The sequence below is a fragment of the Dipodomys merriami genome, unplaced genomic scaffold (genome assembly GCF_024711535.1).
Source record: "Dipodomys merriami isolate MVZ:Mamm:240054 unplaced genomic scaffold, mDipMer1.0.p SCAF_150, whole genome shotgun sequence".
NCBI lineage: Eukaryota > Metazoa > Chordata > Mammalia > Rodentia > Heteromyidae > Dipodomys > Dipodomys merriami.
Window position 1 is genome coordinate 3,078,301 of NW_027202827.1, and position 26,809 is coordinate 3,105,109.

Sequence of the window (26,809 nt, forward strand, 5' to 3'; positions counted from 1 at the left end):
ACAGGAGTAGAATGAAAAGAATCACTCAAATATTTACTCTTATTTTGTGACTAAATATGCCTTTTTATATCTATTTTATTTCAAAAATCTGGTAAATTTATTTAAGTCACACCCACAATAATGAGAAATAAACAGCCCCACACTCCTTAAAAGACAATCAATAAAAAAGGAAACAATAAAGAAAAAAATGAACCTCATTTTGAACGTGGTCTTTTATATTTTGGTGCTTTGTAATTGTGGATTATGTGACTATCTCATGAGTCTGGGCTTGAATCACTAGGGAGGGCTACTGGAAGGAAATTTCAAAATCTAGAGCAGCTAACACAGCTGTGCAGTTATTTGTGGGTTTCACTACAGTAGCAGCAGGGCATATGATGTACAAAGGAAATGATTCCAGTGCTTTACAGGCCACAATGTGGTGAAAAGCATACTTTTATCTTCTTAGATGTAATCAGAAGAACACATTTTAGAAGATTACTAAACGATCAGCCCTTTAAATAGCATTGCCATCTTTTAGGCACTACAGATACTTCAAGTCCTTCATTTCCCCACAAACATTGCTGCCATTCACAATTATTGCTAAGGTGAATATCCAGTTCTTTTTGGCATTTCAAATGGTTTAGAAGCAATATAAACAATAATACAAGTTGTTGAGAAAAGTTAATTTAGAATCAGTAAACAAATCTCATTCACCTCTATAGCATAACCTTTAGGAAAAATGAATTAAGGAATATGGCATATCCTTGGTAATTTAATATTAGACATTAGGGAAAAATGCCAGAAACAGACTCTGCAAGAAGGAAAGAGAATTCTTTGATATGATATATTAAAGATTAACTAGGGAAAAGTAATTTTACCTACAGTTTCTATTATATGATAACATACTTTTTTCTACTGATCAGAGAGACTCAAAAAGATTTTTAATTAGGATATGAAAAATGCATCATCATGAATGAATGAAATCACGGAGTAGATGCCTCATTATTCTCATTATTTTGAATGATCTTGTGTATTTGTTTGTGTGGAAGTATGGATGTATTTTATGTCTGGGGAGGAAAGTTTGATTATTAGATCATTGTTTGATATCCAATGTCAGGAACCTAACATGAGTCAAAGTGGTAAATATATGTGTGTGTGTGTGTGTGTGTGTGTGTGTGTGTGTGTGTGTGTGTGTGTGTGTGTGTGTGTGTGTGTGTGTCTGTGTGTGTGTCGGTCATGGGCATTGAACTCTGGGCATGGGTGCCACGGTACCACTTCCAGAAGCTATTATTCTTATCACAAAAGGACTTCACATTGACAGGTATAATTACAAGAAGTAAAACGATAAATATTCACAGTGGCACAAAAATCCCTTAGGTGCCTGTCAAGACAGCACGTTTTTCCAGACACTGCATGTGGTGTGAGCGATTTGCAAACAAAGCGACCATAGAAGATGTTGGATCCTAAACAAAATTGACAATTGCATAAACCCAGTCCTCTATGACAGATTTAGCAAGGCCTATCTTGGAGATTCTTGTTAGGGACTTGATGAAAAATTTATAGTTTATTTGTTATTACAGAACTGTTTTACACCTGTCCCTCAGCCATTAACTATATTTAACATAGTTTCTTTTGCTGTAACATATATTTTTGGCTCAGGAAACTCTTTTTTGTTTGTGAAAACTTGGTTGTTCACGACATAGACATGGGTTTTTTAAACCATTTGAAATTGCTGTTCGCATAGAATTCTATGAGATGAGCTACTCTTTGTCATTTCATAGGAATAAACTTACTTTGATTCAAACCTGGACAGCAGCTAAGCTTGTTCTCCATCTGTATAGACTTCTTTACATGTAAAGAGATCCTCACTTACTTGCAAAAGTCTGTCAGTGAGTCAAACCTAATTCACCCAATGAGGTGCATTACTATCCCAGGCTTCCTTTACATTAAAAATATAAACAATTTTTTACATTTTGTTGAACATTAAAAATGTTCAACAATGTGCATACTTTTTAATGTGAAGTGTGATTCCTATTTTCCATAATGTGAATCAAACAGAGAAATCAGTTTAAGATGTGAAAGAGCCTTTCAGTCTTTGAGCTTGAAAATTTTCCTGGGTATGAATTTTTGGAGAAATATCCCTTTTCAAAGATAAAGGACTCATTTTTTTTACATTGTGCTGGTACTGGGGTTTGAAATCCTGGCCTTGCGCTCTACCTGTGTAATGTCTGCTCCTGGATGGAGAGCAGACTCTATCCTCCTTGTAGTAAATCTCCACCCAATAACTGTGTTACCTAGGCAACTGGCACACCTGGAAGATGTCACATCTGCATCTGCTGAGGTAACATCTGAATTTGATGTGGCCACACCTATCTTCACCCATCCCCTAGAAAAGGCCTAGCCCATGCCCAGACGTGCTCTTTCCCAGGTCTTTCCCAAGTCTTTCCCATGCCTTTCCCAGCCGCGTGGAAGACCAACATGGCCTGGTGCCAGCGGGATTGATGAATAAACCTACTCCTTACCTTAATACCTCTTGTGTGGTGTCGTTCTTACTCAGCAACCTCTTTTAAAAACCTAACATAAATGGTGCCATTTGAATCTGGGAAAGGCTTAAAGTCAGGATAGGAAGTGGGATTCCTCTCCTTTTGTTTCTTTCTTTTGTTTGTTTTCCCATTTTTTGCTCTGAGGAATACCACAATTCTGAAGGCCTTTTGGGAACCAGTCTGTCTGCTGTGGACAAAGTGAATCAATTCCTTGCTGGCCTCTGCATCTACCTCCATGCTTGAACATTTTGGTGAGTGAACTACTCTCTAAGGGTTCTCTGTCGCTCAGTCTCTCTCCAGATGTGGTTCCACACCGAAGAACCTGCTAGGCCTTTAACTGAAAGCCCAGTCACGTCTGGAGCCGAGGGCAGTTGACTCTGGTTGCTTGGCCACTCCCCCCTAGAGGGCTCAGTGGTAAGTTGTGGGGCCACTTCCATCCGATAAGCCCACCTTCACTCACTAGTTATTTTTCTCTCCTATACCCTTAATGGGGAGCTGTGTGTAACTCCAGTGCCATGAAACCCCTCTGAAATGCTTCCTGCACTCCCTGGATAGCCAGAGCACCTAATTTTTTAGTCTCTTTTCAGATTTAGACAGTTTTTGCCTCTGCAATGGTAAACGGTCAGAAGTCTGTTCACTTTCAGGATCTCTTTGCTCTCTGCTAATCATGTCCAACTTTGTGTATCTCTCCCTTTCTTTTCTACAACTTTTTGGATTGTGCCCTGAAGAGTGTAATAAGAGTTGGGTCCTGAGGACCTCCTCTAGTTTCCCTATCAAAGACTAGCCAATCTAGGCTTCATCTCTTTGTTCAGGCTTTCTTGCATTTTTTCAGAAATTCACCATCGTGAGTTTGCCATCTTGGCCACATGGTGCATTCAGGGTTTGGTCCTAACTGACCCATATCTTTCCACTAAGTTTACTACTCCTCCATCCATCTATTTTATTGTACCTTGCTAACAAGTTGCTTTTTTCTCAGACTCTGATAACGGAGGCCCAATTATCTGATGTGCTTTGTTAGCAAAGATGTCTAAATATTAATGTAAAAAATTTTAGATTTTGAGTTTTGCCTTATTGGTTTTGTGTTATGTATTCTAATACTGACTACGTGATTCTAAAATATTGGGCATATCTGTGCTAAGATTCTCACATCTAACGAGTTTTGTCTTTGCAAGATATTACTTGGTCAATTCTTGGTAAGGACCAGGTAAACTCTACTTATTCTATTTGATCGCCATGTTATTTAATTGGAAATAATAAAGAGTTTTTGTGACAAAGATTGCAATTCAAACCAACCGGGGCTGAAAAAATCCCTAAGACTCCATCAACCAACTAACCTGCAAAGAGCCAGGCTGGAAGTATGGATGAAGACTCTTGATTCTAACCAGCCAAACACTGGAAGTGGTACTGTAACTCAAAATGGTAGAGCACTAGCCTTGAGAAGAAGTGCTCAGGCACAGTGCCCAGGCCTTGAGTGAAAATCTCCATGAATACTCACTGAGACAAGTCATCCCAGAAATGACCACCTAGACTCAGCCAGTCTGGGGAACAAGGGACCATGGAGAGGAGTAAGAGGAGATGATGTCATATCAGCCATTTTGTGCCTGCCCTTTCAAAATTAACCAGAGGCAGGAGGTCAATATAAGTAAGAAGCTTGCCATCTAATGTTCATAATTGTCTACCTTTTAACTGGATGGGAATTCGCATTCTTGCCTTTGTTACCTGAATTATTCTCTACCTAGTCACCAGATAGGGACATTTCTACCAACATTTTTCAGCCCCAAGTCCTTCCACTTGCCATTTATTTGCGCTCTAATAATTTTTAACAGCCCATCAATGCCTCATGAGACTTTCTCTAGACTTCATCCAAGAGACTTGCCTCCACCAGACTTTATTAAAGGACTCACACTCACCAAGGGACAGGTGCAGCTCACTGCCTTCTCTGGGATGGGACCAAATTCCAGCCTTTTACCCCTAGTTTTGACACACCTTGTCAGCAGGAAGTAGCCAGAGAGGATCCGCACCCTATTTCATGATTATTAAAAGGCTGGAATATAAGGTCTGCTTCTGGATAGAGAGCAGATTCCACCCTCCTCCAAGCAAAGTCTCCTCCCAGTACCTGTGTTACCTTGGCAACTGGCACTCCTGGAAGATATCACATCTGCATCTGCTGAGGTCATATCTGAATTTGATGTGGCCACACCTTTCTCCCTCCATACCATAGGTAAGGCCTAGCCCAGCTCTAGTACCTCAATTTCTCAGGTCTTTTCCAGATCTTTCCCAGGACTTTCCCAGCATCATGGAGGGCCAACATGGCCTGGTGCCAGCGGGAATGATGAATAAACTTACCCCTTTCCTGAATACCTCGTGTTTGTGTGGTTCTTACTCGACTACTCTTTAAAAACCTAACAATCTCGGCTTTAATTCCCAATGCTTACTCTATACCTCCTGAACCACACTTTCACTTCTTCCTTTTACCACAAGTGGAGAAAAGAATCTCTTAGTTTTATCTACTTGGAATAGCTTTGAATTACACTTGTCAAATTTGAACCCACCTAGTATGGAGCTGTAAGCCACTGGTGCTCTGCTAGAACTCACTTCTTAATAATAAATATTCTCAAAAAGAGGAGAATACATATTTGTTCAATTACGTATGTATTGCCAGATCAACCAAATCACTTGCTACTGGATGAGAAAAAGAGAGAAGATAGAAATGAATATGGAGGAGAGAGACATAAAGAAAGAAGAAGGGAAGGGAGGGTAAGTGATGGGAGGGGAGGGGAAGGAAGGATAGAAGAGGAGGGAGGAGCTGAGTAGAATTGTCTATTCCTCACTAAGGTATTGTTGAACAATCAGCGCCTTTGCATTTATGTAACCAAAGCTTTCTATTTTTGGTAGTAGTAAGCTGAGACATAAAATACAAATTTACATGTAAAACCTGTTAGTGTGCTCACTCCTGCACAAAGGAAGCCACAGTTAGGTTACTGTTAGAGACAAGGCAATTGTAAGCAGCTTAAGTGATTCTGAGAAACAATAATTGATATGCCAGGAATGCTCCCTTGCCCAAGTATTACTCTTGTTCCCTGATCCAGTCTTCCTTTCTACAAGGATAGCAGAAACAGGGAGGCTGGAAAGGGATGGGAAGGGGAAACAAAGAAGGAGGCTACAATGCTTGATAAGAAATGTACTCATTCTTTTGCCCATGTAATTGTAACTCCTCTGTACAATATTTTCACAATAAAAAATAAATTAAAATTTAAAAAAGAATAGTAGAAACAGAAGAGGAAGGAGATATCTGAGCAATGATCATCTTTCTGTTTACCCTCATCTGTTTACCCTCATCCCCTCAAACAATAAAGCCAAAGGAGACTTAATCTGAACCAGTAGGGGAAATGGGGGGGGGAGTTCATTCTAACATATTGAAATAAAACTTTTTTCAATTATTAATAAAAATTAACTTGAAATTTATTGAAAATTTAGAAGACTACAGCACTCACTATATAGTGGATTCTGCACAAATAAAACTGACTCCTGTTTCTATCATCAGAAATTGAAAATCGTCCCTAAACATCCAATACTAGGTAAATTGTCCTCGATATTCACTTAAAATGTGTGAATATAATGCAGTAAAAATAACTTTAAGTTTAGACTGTTGAAGTGATAAGTGATGGACATTCATGATGGATACCATAATGTTGAGAGCATGGAAATTATTTTCCTTCCATCTTTAGGACAGAAGGTGAATAGTAAAGGAGAACTATCTCATCCATTCACAGATTTTAAATGTGGAGAAATAGCCTCATTTATGTAGGTCAAACATGGAAGTGAGGATTTGGCAAGCCCAAAGCCAAATGCCAAAGGAAGAGATATTTTACAAAATACCATGAAGTTGAAATAAGTCTTAAATAAGGAGCTGGGCTTAAAGGGAGTAGGACAGAAGAATGGAGGGGGAAATATTGGACTAATATAGTCAGATCACTCAATGTACATATGTGAGAATATAAGTAGGAAACTTGAAGGGATAAGTGGGGTTGGGGAAAGGGAAGGAAGAAAAGTGGAAAGATTAACAATGATACAGATGTGTTGTACAATGAAATGTACATACACTCTATTCCACACTGACATGATGGAGTGAAACCCCTTTGCACAACTAGGTAAAGATTTAAATTTTTTTAAATTTAAAAAAATTTTTTTTTTGGGGTCCGGTCGTGGGGCTTGAACTCTGGGCCTGGGCGCTGTCCCTCAGCTCTTCAGCTCAAGGCTAGCACTCTACCACTTGAGCCACAGCGCCACTTCCGGCTTTTTTCTTTTTGCTTATGTGGTGCTGAGGAATCGAACTCAGGGCCTCAGCCATGCAAGGCAAGCGCTCTACCACTGAGCCACCTTCCCAGCCCCTAGCTAAAGATTAAAAAAAATGGTTTTAATATTAAGAGACCAAAAGCATAAAGCTTTAGAGATAAATGACAGGATAGCATTGACATATTGTTGAGGCTTATGCTCTTTTCAATATACAAAATTTAATAAGTGTCAAGTCTGCTGCAAATGTAAATTTTACTTTGCCATTTTTTTTTGCAAATTGCTTCAACTAAAATAAAAAAAAATCTTATAGACCTTTATTTGTTTCTAAATATCTTAAGGCAATGCACTGGAACTAATTTCATTCCACATTTAAATTTAAATTTTAAACACTAAAGTCATTTAAAATCCTCTCACTCGGGCACAGGTATGGATAGTTAACTGATATGGGAAGAATCAGAATTATTCAGAATGTAGTAAATGGATGCTTACCTAATTTTCTCTCTGCTGGATCATAGAATACAGACTATCCTAATTGGAAAAATTTAGCCTTCCCAGGTTTTCTGCATATAAACACTCCATCAACCATTTTTTATTAAAGGATTATTCAAGATTAGCTATATGTTGATTGATAATGACTGAGCATGACAGAAAGTTGAGGGAAAACCATTTACTCTTCAGTGAGGTTATGGCTTGTGTTTCACAAAGTGTTATGAAACCTCTCCATGAAACATCTAGCAGCTGTATTTCTAAAAAGTACTTGCATGCTGACACTTTCTGATAATGTCTCAATCCAAGTACTTCTCCTTGGAGTTCAGTACTATTCAATGATGCGGTGTTAGCTTTTTGTTACATTTTGCAGACCAGTCTTGGTGATGAAATTTGGGCTCCCAATTCCATCCACAAAATGCAGACAAAAATTATCTGTTGACAGTGCATATACTTTTATTTTTTATTACAAACATAGAATGTACTACAAATTTTCATAGCAATTACACTGCACTAGGTTGTGGGCAGATTCTAATGTAAATAATATACTGTGTTCATGTAGAGTAGTTGAGTATCCGATGTTTTAATATGCCTGTGGTACTAAAACCAATACCTTACTGATATTGAGTGACAAATACAACTTCCTATAAGTACAAAAGTTTTCCTTGTATCTTTTTAATATATATATATATATATATATATATATATATATATATATATATATAGTAAAGATACTGTACAGAGGGGTTACAGTTACATAAGTAAGGTAATGAGTACAATTTTTTCTTTATTATTGGTCATGTGCTTGAACTCTAGGGCTGAGCACTCTCCCTCAGCAATTCAGCTCAAGGCTATCGCTCTACCACTTGAGCTACAGTGCCACTTCCGGTTTTCTGGAAAAAGAGTTTCACGGACTTTCTTTCCCTGGCTGGCTTTGAAACACAATACTCAGGCCTCAGCCTCCTGAGTAGCTAGGATTACAGGCTTGAGCCACCGGCACCTGTCATGAGTCCATTTCTTATTGAGCATTTTTACCCCATCCTTTGTTTTCCCCTACCATCCCTACTCTTCACACCTCCTCAACTCATCCCTCCACCCACTCTCTGATAAAGTGTCTTATTATTACATTATTATTATCTCATTATTACAATGGGTCAACCTGAATCCTATCTTTGTATATTAAATGAAGAAATGCTGGCTTGATTTATGCTGATTCTACTTGTGTAGACATAAATAAAATCACTCACCAATCCAAGAACATATAAATGAAATGGACACCTTTTTTGTCAGTTGGTTTAGTTGTGTTCTACACATTTATTGACAGGTTACAAATTATTCTCAAACTTTAATATATTAAAAATAATCTCTTCTTTTCTTACTTTCTTGGCCAGAAAATCAGCAAGACCTCAGTCAGCATTTCTCTCATAGGACTTTTCACATGGGTTGGTTACCTGTTGACCTGAGGTCCAGTTTTATGAGGACTCCCTAATCTGCTTAGGAATTGATGCTGGCTGTTGGAAAATAGCTCAAAGAAGGTTGCCATTTAAAAGCTTATAATTTTATTCTTTACCATGATATTCTCCTGTTACTTTGGTTGTTGAGAGTGTGTATAAGAGCAAGTATTCCATGGGGATCAGGGAGACACCATATGATCTTTACATACTGACATTTCCGAGTAACTTGCTATCATCTGTACTGCATTTTGCAAGTCAAATACGTCTAAACCTACCAGTTTTATGAGATAAGAGGAGTGGTAAAAGATCTCTTAGAGACAAATACATCTTGAACATATTTTGTTCCAAGCATTCCATCTAAGGCATTTTCAGCAAGTAATGAAACTTGTGTTTGCTGTAATTATGTGTCTTTCTCCCTGTGTGCATGTATACATGTGTATATGTATATGTGAATTTGTGTGTATAGTAACATATATGTGTACAATATAAGGGCATATACACACAGATATGCATATATAAATAAATATACATATACAAATATGTGTATATATATATATATATATATATATATATATATATATATATATATATATCTTTGTTCAGTGATTTAATGTATAGTTCCCAGAACATTGTCATTCTCACAAAGTGTTCATGATAAACTGCTCTGAGGACCTTGCTCTATTGTACTCACTTCCATCATTACCTTCTTTTTCATCCCTGTGAACAACTTCGGTCTAGTTTCCATAGGAGAGCTTTATTTTCATTACATGTAGTTACAAACTGATAATCAAAGACAAAGGTTGTTTGTGAAAGAAAAAGAACTTTTAGGTCACAAGTTAAAATATCTTTTTTTGGGGGGGGGTCTAGTCTTGGTGCCTGAACTCTGAGCCTGGGAACTGTCCTTCAGCTCTTCAGCTCAAGGCTAGTGCTCTACCACTTGAGCCACAGCGCCACTTCTGGCTTTTTTTCTTTTTGCTTATGTGCTTCTGAGGAATCGAACCCAGGGCCTCAGGCAAGCAAGGCAAGCACTCTACCACTGAGCCACCATCCCAGCCCAAGTTAAAATATCATATCCATCCAAATGATTCCTATGAGATAAAATTTGTAATAGTAGTCAACGTGAAAAGAATTCCTAGACCTGTTGTTTTGCCATTTACAATGTCAAAGAATAATATCACGTCAGTCATAATTCTTAAAGAATGCAAGGGAAAATGTTAGTCACCATCATGTTCCCACAAAGCCAGTGGATTCTGAAGGATAATAGTAGACCAGCAGAAATTCTATGTAGCAGACATGTAGCATGAAAGAGAAAGAGAGGAAATGAGAGAGCGTGAAAGAGAGAGAAATCTCATAATACTGAAAGGGCATAACAGGTAAAAAAGAGCTGTATGAGAATATTCATACTGTTATCTTTAGAATCTACATGTATATTTGAAGGTATTTGATGTATGATAATCCATCAACCCAAAATATAAAATGATATTAATAAAAAATAAAAATGACTCAGAAGTAATTAAAAATGCTAAAACAATTTTCACCTTAGCAAACTCTCAGAGATATTTCATTACTTTAGAAAAGAATAAAGTGGCTGGGGTTAGTATAAATTTAGAAGTATTGTTATACTATACAAAAATATGAAAATATATTCATATATTTCATTATATAACCCAAAGCAGAAAGCAAATGTTGTTTAGATGAATTTTTAAAACCCAGTCTATCAGGAGCTGGGATGGTGGCTGTTGTAGAGTGCCTGCCTTGCATGCATGAGGCCCTGGGTTTGATTCCTCAGCATCACATAAGTAGAAAAGGATGGAAGTGGTTCTGTGGTTCAAGTGGTAGCACTAGACTTGAGCTGAGGTACAGCAATCAGGCCCCAGAGTTCAACCCCATGGCCAACAAAATCAAAGTAAAAAACAAAACAAAACACAGTCTCTCACTTTTGTGACCTCAACTTTGTAATATCACTGCTTCAGCCTAGGGCTAAGATTTTAAGTGTGGACATTTATCATCCCTCCTGATTCTGACTGTACTTGATAATTTTTTAATCAATATTTTGTTCTTAATTTTGCTTTTTGTAAATTCACATGCAACTATAAAAAATGGTTTGGCCATCCCAGAAATCTTCTCAAAGTACCTCCTGATGATGAATAACAAAAAGTTTTATTATATTACAAGGGAAACAATACTACAAATAAAGAAACACAATAATAAATATTAATGATTAATAAAATAAAATATCAAAGAATTACCTGTGTTTTCAGTATTTGAAGTGAACTTACATATTTGATTTTACTATTCTTGCATTCCTGTACATTTAACACTGAATAAGATTATGATGTTCAACAAGAGTTTTATAGGCTATGTGTAGTCTTTAAAGTTACCCACTAAGATTGCTTTTTATGACTCATCTCATCATTTGTATATGGCTTATATCATCATTTGTTCCTCACTAATATATAAAGTAAGGAAGCCCTAAAGTTTTAAGAGAAACTGTGCAGTTAACAGAGTCTTAACTCTTCACTCTGCTTCTTTACACTAAGACTTTGCAACATCTCATTAGTTATGTTTCTATAAACTCTGAAATGTACTTTTTAGTAGCATATGTCTGCTACCATAAATCTTAAATATTTATAGAAAAGTTGTATGACCTAACAAACAGTCCTAATTTTGGCCTATATAAGCAAATTTCCAAAATTAAATATATTTAAAACATTAAAACTTTTAACAAACCTTAACACTTGTCGCAGTGTTCATTATGACAGGTGCCTTGTACAGAATAATTGAATTCATCCTCCACATTTCTTTTTTTATTTTTATTTTTTTGTGAACATACTGTACAGAGGGGTTACAATTTCAAGGGCAAGATAATGAGTTCATTTCTTATCAAGCATTGCATCCTCCTAATTTGTTTAGCCTTAACATCCCTTCCCAGCCTTCCTCTGCACCCCACACAATTCCTCCCCCCCCCCGCCGATCCTACACATTTCTTGAACAACAATATCTGTGATTATTTTGTTTTTGACATGTCAATCTTGACTATTCTTAAATGTGTGCTTATGTAAGAGGTACATGGTTCTAAAATTTCACCAGAATTCTTCAAAACTTACTTTTCTTTGAATTGTCTAGTTTAAGAAAATCAATTACACTTTATATATAAAAAATGCTCTGTGCTCAATTCAGCAGCACATACACTAAAATTGGAACAATACGGAGAAGATTAACATGGCCCCTGGGCAAGGTTGACATGCAAATTCTTGAATCATTCCATATTTTTACAACTAAAGATGCTGGAGAGGATGTGGCCACAAAGGAACCTTTCTTGATTCTTGTTGGGAGTGTTAACTTGTTCAACCATTTTGGAAAGCAGTATGGAGACTCATCAAAAGACTCCATATAAATCTCCCCTATGACCCAGCAATCACACTTTTGGGGATTTACCCAAATCATCACAAAGAAGACCATACTAAAACTACCAGAACAACTATGTTTACTGCAGCATTATTTACAATAGCTAAGATATGGAGCCCACCTGGATGGCCCACAGAAGATGAATGGATCATGAAAATGTGGTATATATACACAATGAAATTCTATGCCTCCATCAAAAAGAATGACATCGCCCAATTTGTTAAAAATTGTAAAGCCTTGGAAAAAAATTTATTAAGTGAAGTAAGCCAAGTCCAAAGAAACATAGGTCCCATGGTTTCCCTTATTTTCAACAGCTAATATATGTATGGGGTAAGAATAGATCATAAGCTATGTGCATATCAGATAAGATGATATTACAAGAAATGAACCAGACAAGTGATTTTTTTGTTTCTTGCTATTGTTTCTAAGATACTTATAATGTGTGATGTGATTATTTTTGTTCCTTTATATGTTCCTCCCTTACGTTCTAACCACTGTTTTCACTGTATTTGAAGTTGGTGCACTTACATCCTGGGTATACATTTCTCTAATTTGGGGAGGGGAAAGGGAAATAAAAAATTCTTAAATAGGGATACAGGTTGAGATGCACAAGACACTATGTTGAAAAATGAACTTTACAATTTAGACAGGGGAAGGGGGAGGGGAGTGTATTTGTGGAGGTGGGAGGGAAGGGATGGTGGAAGGAAAAGAAAGGAAGAGGAAACAATGCTTGTTAGGAAATGTACTCATTATTTGCTCATACAAATATGACACCTCTGTACAGTTTTTTTACAGGTGGACCCATTGCAACAATGAGAAGTACAAGTCGTTATGTCGAAAATGAACTTTACAACTTTGGTGCGGGGGGCAGGGAGGATTGGTTGGGAGGGCTGGGGGGGGATGGGGAGGGATGGGAAGGGAAAACAAAAGAGGAGGCTACAATGCTTGATAAAAAATGTACTCATTATCTTGCCCATGTAATTGTAACCCCTCTGTACAGTATTTTCACAGTAAAAAAAAGTATAAAAATGTTCTGATATAGAAGAGTTTATTTCCTCTATTTTACCCAGATAATAACGTTAACAAAGAAATTAATGCAGCACACTGATATGCTGATATGAAGGTATTTTGAATAAATGTGTGTGGGGGGGTGTACACACACGCATGCACACATGCACACATGCACATGCTTGTGTATTGGCATCCTCAGAGTTTGAAATCAGGGCTTCAAGGTCTTGCTAGTCCTTTCCTCTCTAGGTTGATGAGATAATATATGAGCTACATTTCCATTCCTGGCTCTTTGCTAATTCATTATAATTTCTGAAAAATAATCTCTTGAATTTATTCTGCCCTGAGTGACTTCCAACAGTTATCCATAGATCTCAGGCTCCTGAGTAGATAGCCCGAGCAGATAGAATTACAGGTGTGACAGCCAGGACAAGGCTTTCAGAATAATTTTATAAGTAGAAGAAAGTTTACTTGATGGGGGCCTGTTTTATCATCTCCTACTTTTAAAGCATTTTGGAGTGATTATATATGAATTTACTTCATTTTTTGATTCTTTTTTTTTTTTTTTTTTGGTCCGGTAGTGGGGCCTGATCTCTGGGCCTGGGCGCTATCCCTCAGCTCTTCAGCTCAAGGCTAGCCCTCTACCACTTGAGCCACAACACCACTTCCGGTATTTTTCTTTTTGCTTATGTGGTGCTGAGGAATTGAACCCAGGGCCTTAGGCATGCAAGGCAAGCGCTCTGCCACTGAGCCACCTTCCCAGCCTGATATTTGGATTCTTAAAAGATAGTAAGTGTTGGTATTTAAAAGTTTTAGTACTTTTTAAAAAGAGGATACTGGAGCTGTGGGACAAAAAAATTGGACTCTCTTTGGACCTCAATTTATAAGCTCAGCTCTGTGGATGATAACCCATTGTCACCAACACAGTCTGTGTTGGAGACAAAATGTAACAGAAAATAATCGCCATGGGCAATATTTGGTATGCTATTATTTATAGGACAATATGAATATTGAATTGAGAGTGTAAGAGAATGTAGAGATTTTACCTACAATTTTTGTATTGCTAAAAGGCTTTTGGAGACTGTCACTCCTTTCCTCCCACACTGTGTGTCTTTGGGCCATTCACTTCATGCCTTTAATTACAATTTTTCCCAACACTAAAACGATAGATAACATTAGCATTATAGCAAATGTTATCTTAAGAATTGAGAGAAATAAAACTTGCAAAATACTTAACATAAACTTCTATGAATGAGCTTTGAGTTTAGCCATAATTTTTTAATACTAAATAGAATGCAATAATATTAGAGAAAACATTACAGCAACCAGAAGGAATATGATCTATTGACCATGCTTTGCTTCCAAGGAAGCCAGGTGTACAACGTCTCATGCTTTAAATCAAACTGGTTATATTATGTCTTGGTAGTGTAAAAGTATCAAGGACAGAATAATGAAGGAATGTTGTAGACTGAGGTAATGTCCATATGATAATGTGCAAAACTGATAAAACGTAAAAGTACCTGAGCATTATATTGTGTTTTATATCATTTAAGTTGCATTGCAAAGATAGGGAATACCTAGAACAATGAATTCTCTTTTTGATATCCTATCATAGGTTCTTAGCTGGATGAACTCTTTCTTCATTCTTATAGAGGCATTATCAGATGAGAGGAACTGTATTTTTTGTTTGCTTCCTTCAATTTATTCTTCAATTTGAAATCTGAACTACTTGAGACTGAAAGAAACCAAGGGAAATTAGACACGCAGGCTTTGGAAAGAACAATCAACATAAAATAAATAAAATACACATAGCCTTATGAAAGGTCTAACTAAATTGAGTTATATAGTCTAAAGCGTAAACAGAAAATGATATAAGCAATTTCATCTTATTGAAAATTGAAAAATGTAAGGAATTGCTTAATTTTTTTCCTTTCTCCTCCCTTGAATTAATTATTGATTTTGTATAAAGAGATTAAAGATGAGATTAACAAGAAATGAATAAAATTCAAAAGAGTTCTGGGAAGATGGTAAGGAAGAAGCTGGAGGCTACACAGGCTCTCTCATAGAAAGCAGTTTAAGTGTTCCAGTGAACAGTCCTAAGCAAGACAATCACACCAAGGGTGCCATCACAGTAAAGAGAGTTTGGCCAGAGAGGGAAAATCCAGGCAAGGGGACAGGTCAGTGCACTTGCCAGCAGGCTCAGCTGCGGTTGTGGCGGTGGCTGTGGCAGCCGTAGCCACCAAACCTGAAACAGAGAGTCAGGGACGAAGGCCCCAGATCAGAGGGCTAGGGGATTCTACACAACACCAGCAAGAACTGACAAGGAAAAGACATCTTCATCCTGCAGATCGAAGACCAGAGACGACCCAGGAACCAAGACTCTGGCTAGAGTAGAAGCCTGACATTCTCACTCCTTCTAAGGGAACAGAGGAGGAAAGGCAATCCCTCCCCTCCACACTACTGGAGATCTCCATCTTTGATACTGATAAAGGCCTGGCTAAGCAGCTAGCTCCAACTCAGGCCTGGGAAGAAAACAAGAGTCATTTAGCAGGTCACAGGAACCCGACCTCACCTGCCAGGCTCAGCTCCACCCAGGGAAAAGTCATCCAGCCCAGGCAGAGATAGCTCTGCCCTCCTCAAGTGTTGATTTCTTCACTGGCTAAACAGAGCCAGAGGCTGCCCCTCCCTACAGCAGTCTTGAAAATCAACTGAAATTCAGTAAACATAAACCCTGAGAATGTCTCCAGGCGAGGCTCTGTAAGTGTCTCAGAAGCTAGCCCCTCAGGGAAACTCTACTGCTTGCTGAAAGGCCTCCACTCTACCCAGAACCAAGCCTCATCAAAGCATCTCCAAACTAGAGGAAACAGCCATCTCACTCTTGTGTGATAATCAAAGCACATCTCCCTCCCATTGTACTAGCCTAGGAGGAGGATCACAAAATTCTGGGTAAAGCAGAACATTTTTCTGTCTGCTCAAACAAACTGACTTAAGAAACCAATCAACCCACAGGAAAATCAAACACCACAAGCAGACCAGAGACTACAACAAGAGATTGGTTACAGACACAAGGGAGATACAGGATCTTCCCACCCCCTCCAAAAAATCAAAGAACTCATTTTTTGTACCTTTTAAAAATTTGTTTAAATTTTTTGTTTTTATTTTTAATTTTAAAAAATTGTTTGCTCTTAACCTCTACTCTATTTTCTTCCTCTTATAATTTTTAATTTGGGGGAATATCTCTGCTTTTGTGTGTGTGTGTGTGTGTGTGTGTGTGTGTGTGTGTGTGTGTGTGTGTGTGTGTGTGTTTTAGCTCTACTGAACTTTTGATCCTTTCGTACTTGTTCATTCTTTTCACTTTATTTCCTCGTTCGTTCTTTTTTGCTTGACTTAATAGCTGTTCTGCTCATCCTCAGGTATACGAATAGTCGATTATTAGACCTTATCCCCCATTGTGTACACAATCCATAAATTTATTATTCAATTCAAAACCTCTTTGACTTAAGTTTCTTAATAGCAGTACTACCTCTTTATACCTATATAATATTTTCAGGATTTTTTTTTTTTTATTTTTTCGCATCTCCATTCTATCCCTCCCCTTCTCTCATCCTATCCCTGTTCTTCTGTGAATATTACGTTGTTACATTTGCATAACTTTTAATTTTTCAATTAATAATTTTTAATATTTTTTTTCTATTCTTTCTTGTCTCTTTTTTCTTTTTCTTATTTTTTCTTCTTTTTTTCTCCCTCTACTATCATTCTATCCAAACTATTTTCCTTTTTGAGATTAAGACTAAGTTAATTTAACTCTCCTTTTACCTTTTCACATCCCTCTATTCCTATTTTTACCCACATCTCTCCCTAAATCTAATAATTTCTGGTATGCCAAATTATTCTTTGTTGTTCATAGCCCATTAGTACATAGTTGTTTGATATTGAATAAATATATCTGTTGAACTACATTGTATCTGCGGACTTTTGACTGTGAAACTACAGACTTTGGATGATGCTTGCCTTAAGTTAGTGTTCTAGCACAAAACTGGTGTTACTTTCATCCCAAATGGGTAGAACAAGAAGAAACACAAGAAAAATGGCAAGTTCGGGTATCTAAACTCCCACTCATGATAATCAGGGGACAGAACAGATAATGAATAATCCAGGGGAGAGCTCCCCAAAAGCTATACAAAAACTACTGTTAAACATGGTAAATGAAAAAACTGAAAACCTGCAAATGACTCAGCGTGAGCATGATAGGGAGAGAGAGGAGGCAAAACAAAGGTCAATACAGGAATATCATGAGCTTGAGGAACTTACTCAAAGATTGACACAGGAATTGCATGAGCAGATTGAAAACACTCAAAGAGAAATACAGGGATGGCATGAGCAGGCTGAGTCCAGTCAAAGAGATAGACATGAATTGTGTGAGCTGGCTGAGAATAGACAAACAGAAAGTCAGGAATTGCATAAACGTGAGGAAGCTAATCAAAGAGTAATACAGGAATTCAGAGAGCGAGATGAGACAAACAAAAATCTTTAGAGGCATTTATGGAATCCACAGAGAGCTGAAAGAAGTCAGGGAGACCACAAAGGGAATGCTGAATGGAACCCAACAGAAGTAATGGGAGTCCAAGAAAACCATAACCAATCAACTAAGTGATTTGAGAATAAACACTGAACACCAAATTAAGGAAGCAAAGAAGTTCATAGAAGATCTAAAACAAAGCTCCAACAAAGAATTTGAAGTGATAAAAACCGACCAATTAGAAAGAAAAGAAATAAAAACCAAAGTAGAAAGTCTTGACAGTAAGTAACACCATGTAGAAGATCGATTATCGGAGATTGAAGACAGCCTAGATATTGTGGAGAAAGAACATACAAACATCAAGACAAATCCAAGAAATATGACAGATCTATTCAACATTTAGAAGACACTATCAGAAGGCCTCAGCTGAGGATAATGGGTGTAGTGGAGCAATTAGAGAGAGAAGTTAATAGTCTAGGAAATTTGTTTAACAGGATCCTAGCAGAGAACTTCCCAAACATGCAAAACGATAGGCCTATTCAGATACAAGAAGCTTTTGGAACTCAACCTAGACCAGACCAGAACAGGACATCCCACCATCACATTATAATCCACACAGGGTCAATTCAGACCAAGGAAAAGATACTTAAAGCTGTCAAGGAGGAAAGATCAATCACCGATAACGGGAAACTAATTAGAATCACCTCAGATTTCTCAGCAGAGACAACTAAAGCAAGAAGAGCCCGGGATAAGGTATGCCATGCCCTAAAGACAAACAACTAGAAACCAAGAATACTGTACACAGCTAAACTCTCTTTCATAACTGAAGGTCAAATATAAACCTTCCATACCAAAGAAAAATTTAAACAATATATCTCTGCCAAACCAGGACTTCAAAAGATTCTTGAAGATATCCTACACATAGAAAACCAACAAGACCACAATAAAGGCCAAGAAACTCCACCCAAACTGAGAATCCAAGAACCATAGGAAGAACCCAGTTGCCACAATCCCAAGAAGGTGGATAAAATGGCAGGAACTCCCAAATACCTCTCAGTCCTATCTCTTAACATTAACGGAATGAACTCTCCAATTAAGCAACATAGACTGCCTAGTTGGATTAAAAAGCAAGATCCTTCTATCTTCTGCCTTCAGGAGTACATCTTGCCCATAAAAACAAACACATTTTAAATGTGAAAAGCTGGAACAAATCTACCAAGCAAACGGCCCCCATAAACAGGCAGGTGTTGCAAGCCTCATATCAGATAAAATAGACTTCAAATTAAAATCAATGAGAAGAGATAAGGAAGCTCTCTATATACTAATTAAGGGAACCCTCCTTCAGGAGGATATTACAATTCTAAATATCTATTTTCCAAACAACGGAGCACCCAAATTTATCCAAGAAAAACTACTTTCCCTCAAATCCCACATAGATACAATGACATTGATTGTTGGGAACTTGATACACCACTCTCCCCACTAGATAGATGAACTTGGCAAAAATTCAACTTGAGAAACCGCAGATCTAAACAACTGTATAGATCAACAAGATTTCACAGACAACTACCGAATGTTTGACTCAGCAGCATCAGAATACACGTTCTTCTCATCAGCACATGGAACATTTTCCAAAATAGACCACTTTTTACGTCACAAAGCAAACTTGTCCAAATTCAGAAACATTGAAGTTATACCTTGCATTCTCTCTGACCACAATGGAATAAAATTAGAACTCAAAACCAAAAGCCACCAAAGAAAGTCCTGTAACACATGGAGGCTGAACAACACACTGCTGACTCACGAGTCAGTGTTGGACGAAATTAGAAAGGAAATTCAAATGTTCATATTATTCAACAAAAAAGAACACACATATTACCAGCTCCTCTGGGACACAGTAAAGGCAGTACTCAGAGGCAAGTTTATAGCTCTGAGATGCTATATCAACAAATTGGAGAGATCTGAAACCAACAATTTAATGAGACATCTGAGCCTCCTTGAAAAAGAGCAGCAAGATAAACCCCAATCCAGTAGATGGAAATAAATGATTAAAATTAAATCAGAAATAAATGAATTAGAATCCAAAAAAAAACATGTAAAGAATCAACAAAACAAAGAGTGGGTTATTCGAAAAAAAATAAAAAAAATATACAGACCCTTAGCAAATCTTATAAGAAAAAAGAAGAGAATACATCCAAATAAATAAACTCAGAAATGAGAATGGTAACATCACCACAGTAACAACCAAATTCAGAACATTATAAGGGAATAATCCTCAAAACTTCATGCTAATATGTTTGAGAACTTGGCAGAGACAGAACTTTTCCTACCAAATATTGACATGTTGAAACTAAACGAAGATGAGTTAAACCATCTGAACAGGCCCATTTCAAGCATTGAAATAGAAAGAGCAATAAGAGACCTCCCATCTAAGAAAAGTCCAAGACCAGATGGTTTTACAGTGGAATTCTACAAGTCCTTAAAAGCAGAGTTTACACAAATAATACTTCAGCTCTTCAATGAAATTTGAAGACAAAGTTCAATACCGAGCTAATTCTATGAAGCCATCATAACCCTCATCCCCAAACCAGGCAGGGATTCGTCAAAGAAAGAGTACTATAGACCCATTTCTTTGATGAACATAGATGCAAAACTTTTCAACAAAATTTTGGCCAATCGATTTCAACAATTTATCCAAAAAATCATGCACCATGATCAAACAGAATTCATTTCAGGAATGCAAAGCTGGCTCAATATACACAAATCAATTAATATAATTCATAACACCAACTGAAGCAAGGATAAGAACTGCATGGTTATCTCAATAGATGCAGAAAAAGCATTTAACAAGATCCAAAACCCCTTTATTATGAAGGTTCTGAAAAAATTAGGAATCCATGGAACATTCCTCAATACAATAAAGGCTGTATATGACAAACCTACAGCCAGCATTATACTTAATGGTGAAAAACTGAAGCCATTCCCTCTTAACTCAGAAATGAGACAAGGATGTTCACTTTCTCCACTTCTATTCCATCTAGTATTAGAATGCCTAGCTATAGCCATAAGACAAGATATAAACATAAAGGGGATACAAATAGATAATGAAAAAGTAAAAATCTCCCTCTTTGCAGATGATTTGTTATTGTACTTAAAGAATCTCACAGCCTCCACTCCCAAATTTCTCAATTGATTCAAAACTTTGGCAAAGTAGCACGGCATAAAATTAAGCCTCAAAACTCAACGGCTTTTCTGTTTACCAACAATGAGAAAAGTGTGGCTGAAATTAGGAAAGCAACTCCATTCATAGGGCTCCAAAAAATAACTAGGAATTCAAAAAGTGAAGGACCTCTATGATGAAAAATTTAAAAACCTGAAAAAGGAAATCAAAACAGAACTTAGAAAGTGGCAAAAACTCCCATGATCTTGGATTAGAAAGATGAACACCGTGAAAATGGCAATACTTCCCAAGACAATCTACAAATTCAATGCGATATTTATCAATATTCCAACCTCCTTCTTCAAGAAAATAGAAGCTGCAATCGAAAATTTCATATGAATGAATAAAAGACGCCAAATAGTGAAAATGATCCCTAACAGAAATCACAGGGCGAGAGGAATGTCAATACCAAATTTCAAACACTACTACGAAGCCATAATAATCAAAACAGCTTGGAACTGGCATAAGAACAGACCTCAGGACCAATGGAATAGAATTGAAAACCCAGAAATGAACCTACAGACCTATAGCCATCTAATTTTCGATAAGGGAGCTAAAATATAGAATGGACGAAAGACAGACTTTTCTGTAAATTGTGCTGGCAAAATTGGTTAACTACTTGAAGAGAACTAAGGGTAGATCCTTAGATATCACTCTGCACCAGAATCAACTCCAAATGGATCAAAGACCTTGGAGTCAAAGCAGACATTCTGAAAATTTACAGAATGGAATAGGAGAAATCCTAGGTCTCCATGGCAGAGGCCTAAATTTTCTTAATAGAGACCCAGAATCACAACAAATCAAAGAAAAGTTGGACAAATGGGATTGCATGAAATTGTAGGGCTTGTGCATGGCAAAGGAAATAGCTAGCAACATCAATCGAAAGCCCACTGAATGCGAGAAGATCTTCACTAGCCATACAACAGACAAGGGTCTCGTATCTAAAATATACCTGCAATTCAAAAAAATTAAATCCCCCAAGAATAAATCTTCAAAGAAACAACGGACCAATAAGTAAGTGGGCTAAGGAAAAGGAGAAACTTATCTGAAGAATAAAGAAGGATGGCCAATAGACACATGAAGAAATGCTCAACCTCCCTAGCCATAAAAGAAATGCAAATCAAAACAACATTGAGATACCACCTCACCCCAGTTAGAATGGCGATAATCAAGAACTCTAATAGCAACAGATGCTGGAGGGGATGTGGAACGAAGGGAAGCTTACTGCATTGTTGGTGGGAGTGTAAATTTGCTCAACCACTTCTGAAAACAATATGGAGATTCGTCCAAAGGCTCCACATAGAGCTCCCCTATGACCCAGTAATCCCACTTTTGGGCATTTTGGGCTACCAGCACGACTATGTTTATTGAAGCATTATTTACCTTAGCAAAGATATGGAAACCACTCAGATGACCCTCAAGTGATGAATGGATCAAGAAAATATGGTGAATATACACAATGGAATTCTATGCCTCCATCCGAAAGAATGACATTGCCCCATTTGTTAGGAAGTGGAAAGACTTGGAAAAAATTATTTTAAGTGAAGTAAGCCAGGGCCAAAGAAACATAGGTCCCATGGTTTCCCTTATTTGCAATAACTAGTATATGTCTGAGTCAACCAGAAAAGTTCAGATAAGTTGATGTTAAGGAAATGAACCCTAAGATATGTATTCAAATGTTTTTTTTTTTTGTTTCATGCAATTGTTCCTAAAGTATATATAAGATTTTTTTTGTTGCTTTCTATGTCCCTCCCCCACGATATAACCCCTGCTTTCATTGTATTTGGTTTTGGTATGATTTGTGGAGGGGAAGGAAGATACAAATCGTTTTAATAGGAATACAGGTGGACCCATAGAAACAATGAGAGGTACAAGTTCTTATGTTGAAAAACTAACTTTAAACTTTTATGATGGGAGAAGAGGGGGAGGAAGATTGGCTGGGAGGGGGCGTGGGGAGAATGGAAAGGGATGGAAATGGGAAACAAAGGAGGAGGCTACAATGCTTGAAAAGGAATGTACTTATCTTTCACATGTAATTGTAATCCCTCTCTACAATATTTTCACATTAAAAAAAAGAAATGATTAAAATTGGACAAAAGTTCGGAATAGACCTGTTTTCCAAATAGCCATGAAAGTAGCCAGTGGGTTTTCAAATTCGTGTTTAATACAACTTCTATGTTGGCTTAATGCTTTTGGAACGGAAGTCATTAGAGAAATGCAATTCAAAATTACTATGATACTAGTTCATAACTATTATAACACTTATCCAAAAAATCAAAGGAACCTGGTGTGGTGGTAAAGGCTTGTAATTCCAAGCATTTAGCAGGTTGGAGTAATAGGATTTTATTCTAAGGCCAGTCTGGGTTACTGCACATAGTAAAAACCTGCCCTTAAAAAAAAACAAAGGTAATAATGTTGGTGAGAATGTGGATAAAAGAAATTTTCTGGGGCTGGGAAGGTGGCTCAGTGGTAGAGCGCTTGCCTTGTATGCCTGAGGCCCTGGGTTTAATTCCTCAGCACCACATAAGCAAAAAGAAGTAATTTTCTACACTCAGTCAAAATACAGGTTAATATTCTCGTTGTAGAAAGTAGTATGAAGTTTTCTAGAGAAATGTAAAGTCTAAATATCATCTGACCCACCGATCATGTTTTTATTTCTCTTTGGGTAACTGATAAATGTATCTGTATTTCATTGCTATTTACATTATTCACAACAATGGCCAAGATATAAATCGAAGTTAAGGGTTCAACTACAGACTAAGAAAGCACTGTGTTGCATGCACAATATATATTTTTTCATCTTTAATATAGCAAGAGTCTTCTCCCAGTAGCCACAATTTACAATAACCTGAAAGATGTATTCTAAATGAAGAAAAATGTCTTCTGATCTTTGTAAAACCACACACACACACACACACACACACACACACACACACACACACACACACACACACACCAACCTCAAAGATTTAGAGAGAAATGATTTTTTTTAGTTCCCAAGAATTTTATTTTTTTATTGTGAAAATACTGTACAAGAGGGGGGACCAAGATGGCGACGGGGCAGTAGGGAAACGCCACAGCTCTCTCCAACCAAAAAGAGAGTTCGAGTTCCAACGCTTAATCTCCCCAAGAGACCGACAACAACAAAAAGACGAACACTCAGAGAAAAACCAGAGGCGGAGAATAACAAAAAAGAAAGAGGAAAAGAATTTCAAAACAGAAAAAAGCGAAGACCCCTCCCCCAACTCTTACTGGCCGCGCGGCAGCGCGCCAAGCCGCAGGCCAGCCGGCCCGGCGGGGGCTGTGGGAGCCCCAGAGAAACAGCAGAGACACAGGGGGCCACTTTCAGAACATCAGGTACTGGTTTGCAGAACAGCAGATCGCCAGGAACAGAGAAACCTACCAGCCGGGAGTCTCCACGAGGATCCCACCGCCACCCCTCACTCTCCACCCGAGCAGAGAGGCTCCATCCCGCCAAAGCCGCTCGGCATCAGCAGAGTGACAAAAGGACCTGCGGCAGACCACCCGGCCCGCCTGATCGCGATCGCAACGATCCAGCACTCTCCACCCGAGCAGAGAGGTTCCATCCCGCCAAAGCGGCTCGGCGCGACAAAGGGTCCTGTCTGCAGACCACCCGCCCGCCCGATCACGATCGCAACAACCCGGCGGGGTCACTTGGGCCCCAGAGGTACCGAGAAGAAGCTGCCTGAGCGTGGACACTCTTGACCCAACAGCTTCGACAGAGGCAGAGACAGAAAAGAATCACACAGAGCCACCACCGCCCAACCCAGCCCGGATTGCAACAACAACTGACGACCTACACCACACAGAAACAACCAGCTCCAGGGTGAGTACCCCACAGGGGAAGTGTATCCCTCAAGGGAGACCAGAGCTGGAGGGAATCCCCAGACCCTGACCTAGACTCCCTACCCCAGCACCCGGACCACAGGACCCACTAAAACTGGGAACTGTTTGAGAGCTCCACCAGCCCGTGGAGCACACTCAGCTGGCCAGGCTAGAGCAAGAGCACCCCTGGAAGGGAGCTTAAATGCCCAAGCCAGGAACAGCGCCCCTGGGTCAAGACTACCAACAGTAGAAGAAATTTGAACTGTGTCCCCCAGGCTGTATAACCTAGGGGGTATACACATCAGCACAGGCCTAACAAGCGCGCTCCAGGCTGGGGCCGGAACCAAGCCCGGGGATCCGGCGCCTGAACAACACAACCAACTCCTCCCAATTGAAGTAAAAAGCTGAGCATAGGCCTCAACAGAGGGGAGAAAACCAGGAAACAACACTCCCCCGGGAAGCACGCCTGTGACAACAAAAGACCTGGAGGCCCAGGACAAGAGAAGCCCAAACCCCACCAAAACTCCACCCATATACCCTAGACTGGGAATTGGGCAACACAGGCTGCCAGCACCTGATAGTAAGCAGGAGCTCAGACTGTTAAGGCGGCTCAGCAATAGAGTGATAGTCTTGGATGTATGAGGCCCTGCATCTGATTCCTCAGCATCACAAAAGCAAAAAGGGTCAGAAGTGGTGCTGTGGCTCAAACGGTAGGGTGCCAGCCTTGAGCTGAAAAAGCTGAGGGACAGCACCCAAACCTAGAGTTCAAGCCCACAACCAGCCCAAAACAAATAAACAAAAACACATCAGGAGCCCATAGCAGACTCCAGCATTTGGGAGAGTGCATCCAGAGCATCTGTTCTTCACAAGAGCACCCGTAGGAGCAAACACAAGCAGTCTAGGCTGCTCAACCCTTCCAAAGGCGGGAACTGTCAGCAATCTACAGCAGAGAGCTGAGAATCCTAAGTAAGTCAGAATAGCAGCTGGAAATAGGCTCCCAACAGAACCCAGATCAGGCACAGACTCTCTCTACCAATACAGAATCAGCAACCAAGCAAAGACAGACACACCAAAACAAAATTGAAGAGCAGTCTCCTGAACCTCCATGCGAAAATCACAGAGAAAAATCACAAGGTTTACTACCACCCAGGACAGCAAGCTCACCCCAAAAGCCAGCAGCCACACAGGGGAGAGCCCCAGTGGGAGCAAAGCAGGAATGGAAGACAAAGGCTACTTCCAAGGGTTGCTGGAGGCAATGACTCAAGAAATAAAGCGAGAAATTGATCAGAAATTGAAAGAGCACAAGGATGAACTATCCAAAGAGATACAGGGTATCAAACAAGAGATGCATGCAAAAATAGAAGCTGCACAAACCTCAATAAGAAGTGAGATAAACGCCAAATTAGAGGTAATGCATACCTCATTGAGAGGTGAGATCAGTACTCTGAGAACCAACATTGAATCCATAAAGGGATCCATTTCCTCCATGCAAACCACAATAGAAGCCACTGTCAACAGAGTGAATGAAATGGAAGGTCGAGTGTCAGATACAGAAGACAGAATACACCAACTGGACCAAAAAGTGACAGATATGGAAAAATTACTCAAATTAAACCAAAGGGATATTCAAGAGCAAGCAGATAATGCTAAAAAATTTAACCTTCGCATAATTGGAGTGGACGAAGGTGAGGAATTCCAGAGCAAGTAATGCAACACCTATTTAACAAGATAATCAATGAAAATTTTCCCCACCTCAAAAACGACCATCTTAACTACATCACAAAAGCTTATCGAACACCCAACAAGCAAGACCCCAGGAGAAACACTTCTAGACACATTATAGTAAAAATGATAGATCTGAATAATAAGGAAACAATTCTGCATGCAACAAAAATGAAGAAAAAATGAAAAATGAAAAAGGAGCTATACTACAATGGGAAAAAAATAAGAATTACTGCAGATCTCTCCACACAAACAATGAATGCAAGAAAAGCCTGGGAAAGCACCATACGAGCCCTGAGAGCCAATAACTGCCAACCCAGACTGATCT

General features: G+C 38.6%; 1 non-coding gene across 1 annotated transcript; it reads left to right on the forward strand.

Moving 5' to 3' along the window:
* Positions 1–11,925: 11,925 nt before the first annotated feature.
* LOC138827121 (U6 spliceosomal RNA) lies at positions 11,926–12,032 on the forward strand. Its single transcript, XR_011371973.1, has one exon. It is a non-coding gene; the product is annotated as a U6 spliceosomal RNA (small nuclear RNA).
* Positions 12,033–26,809: the final 14,777 nt, after the last annotated feature.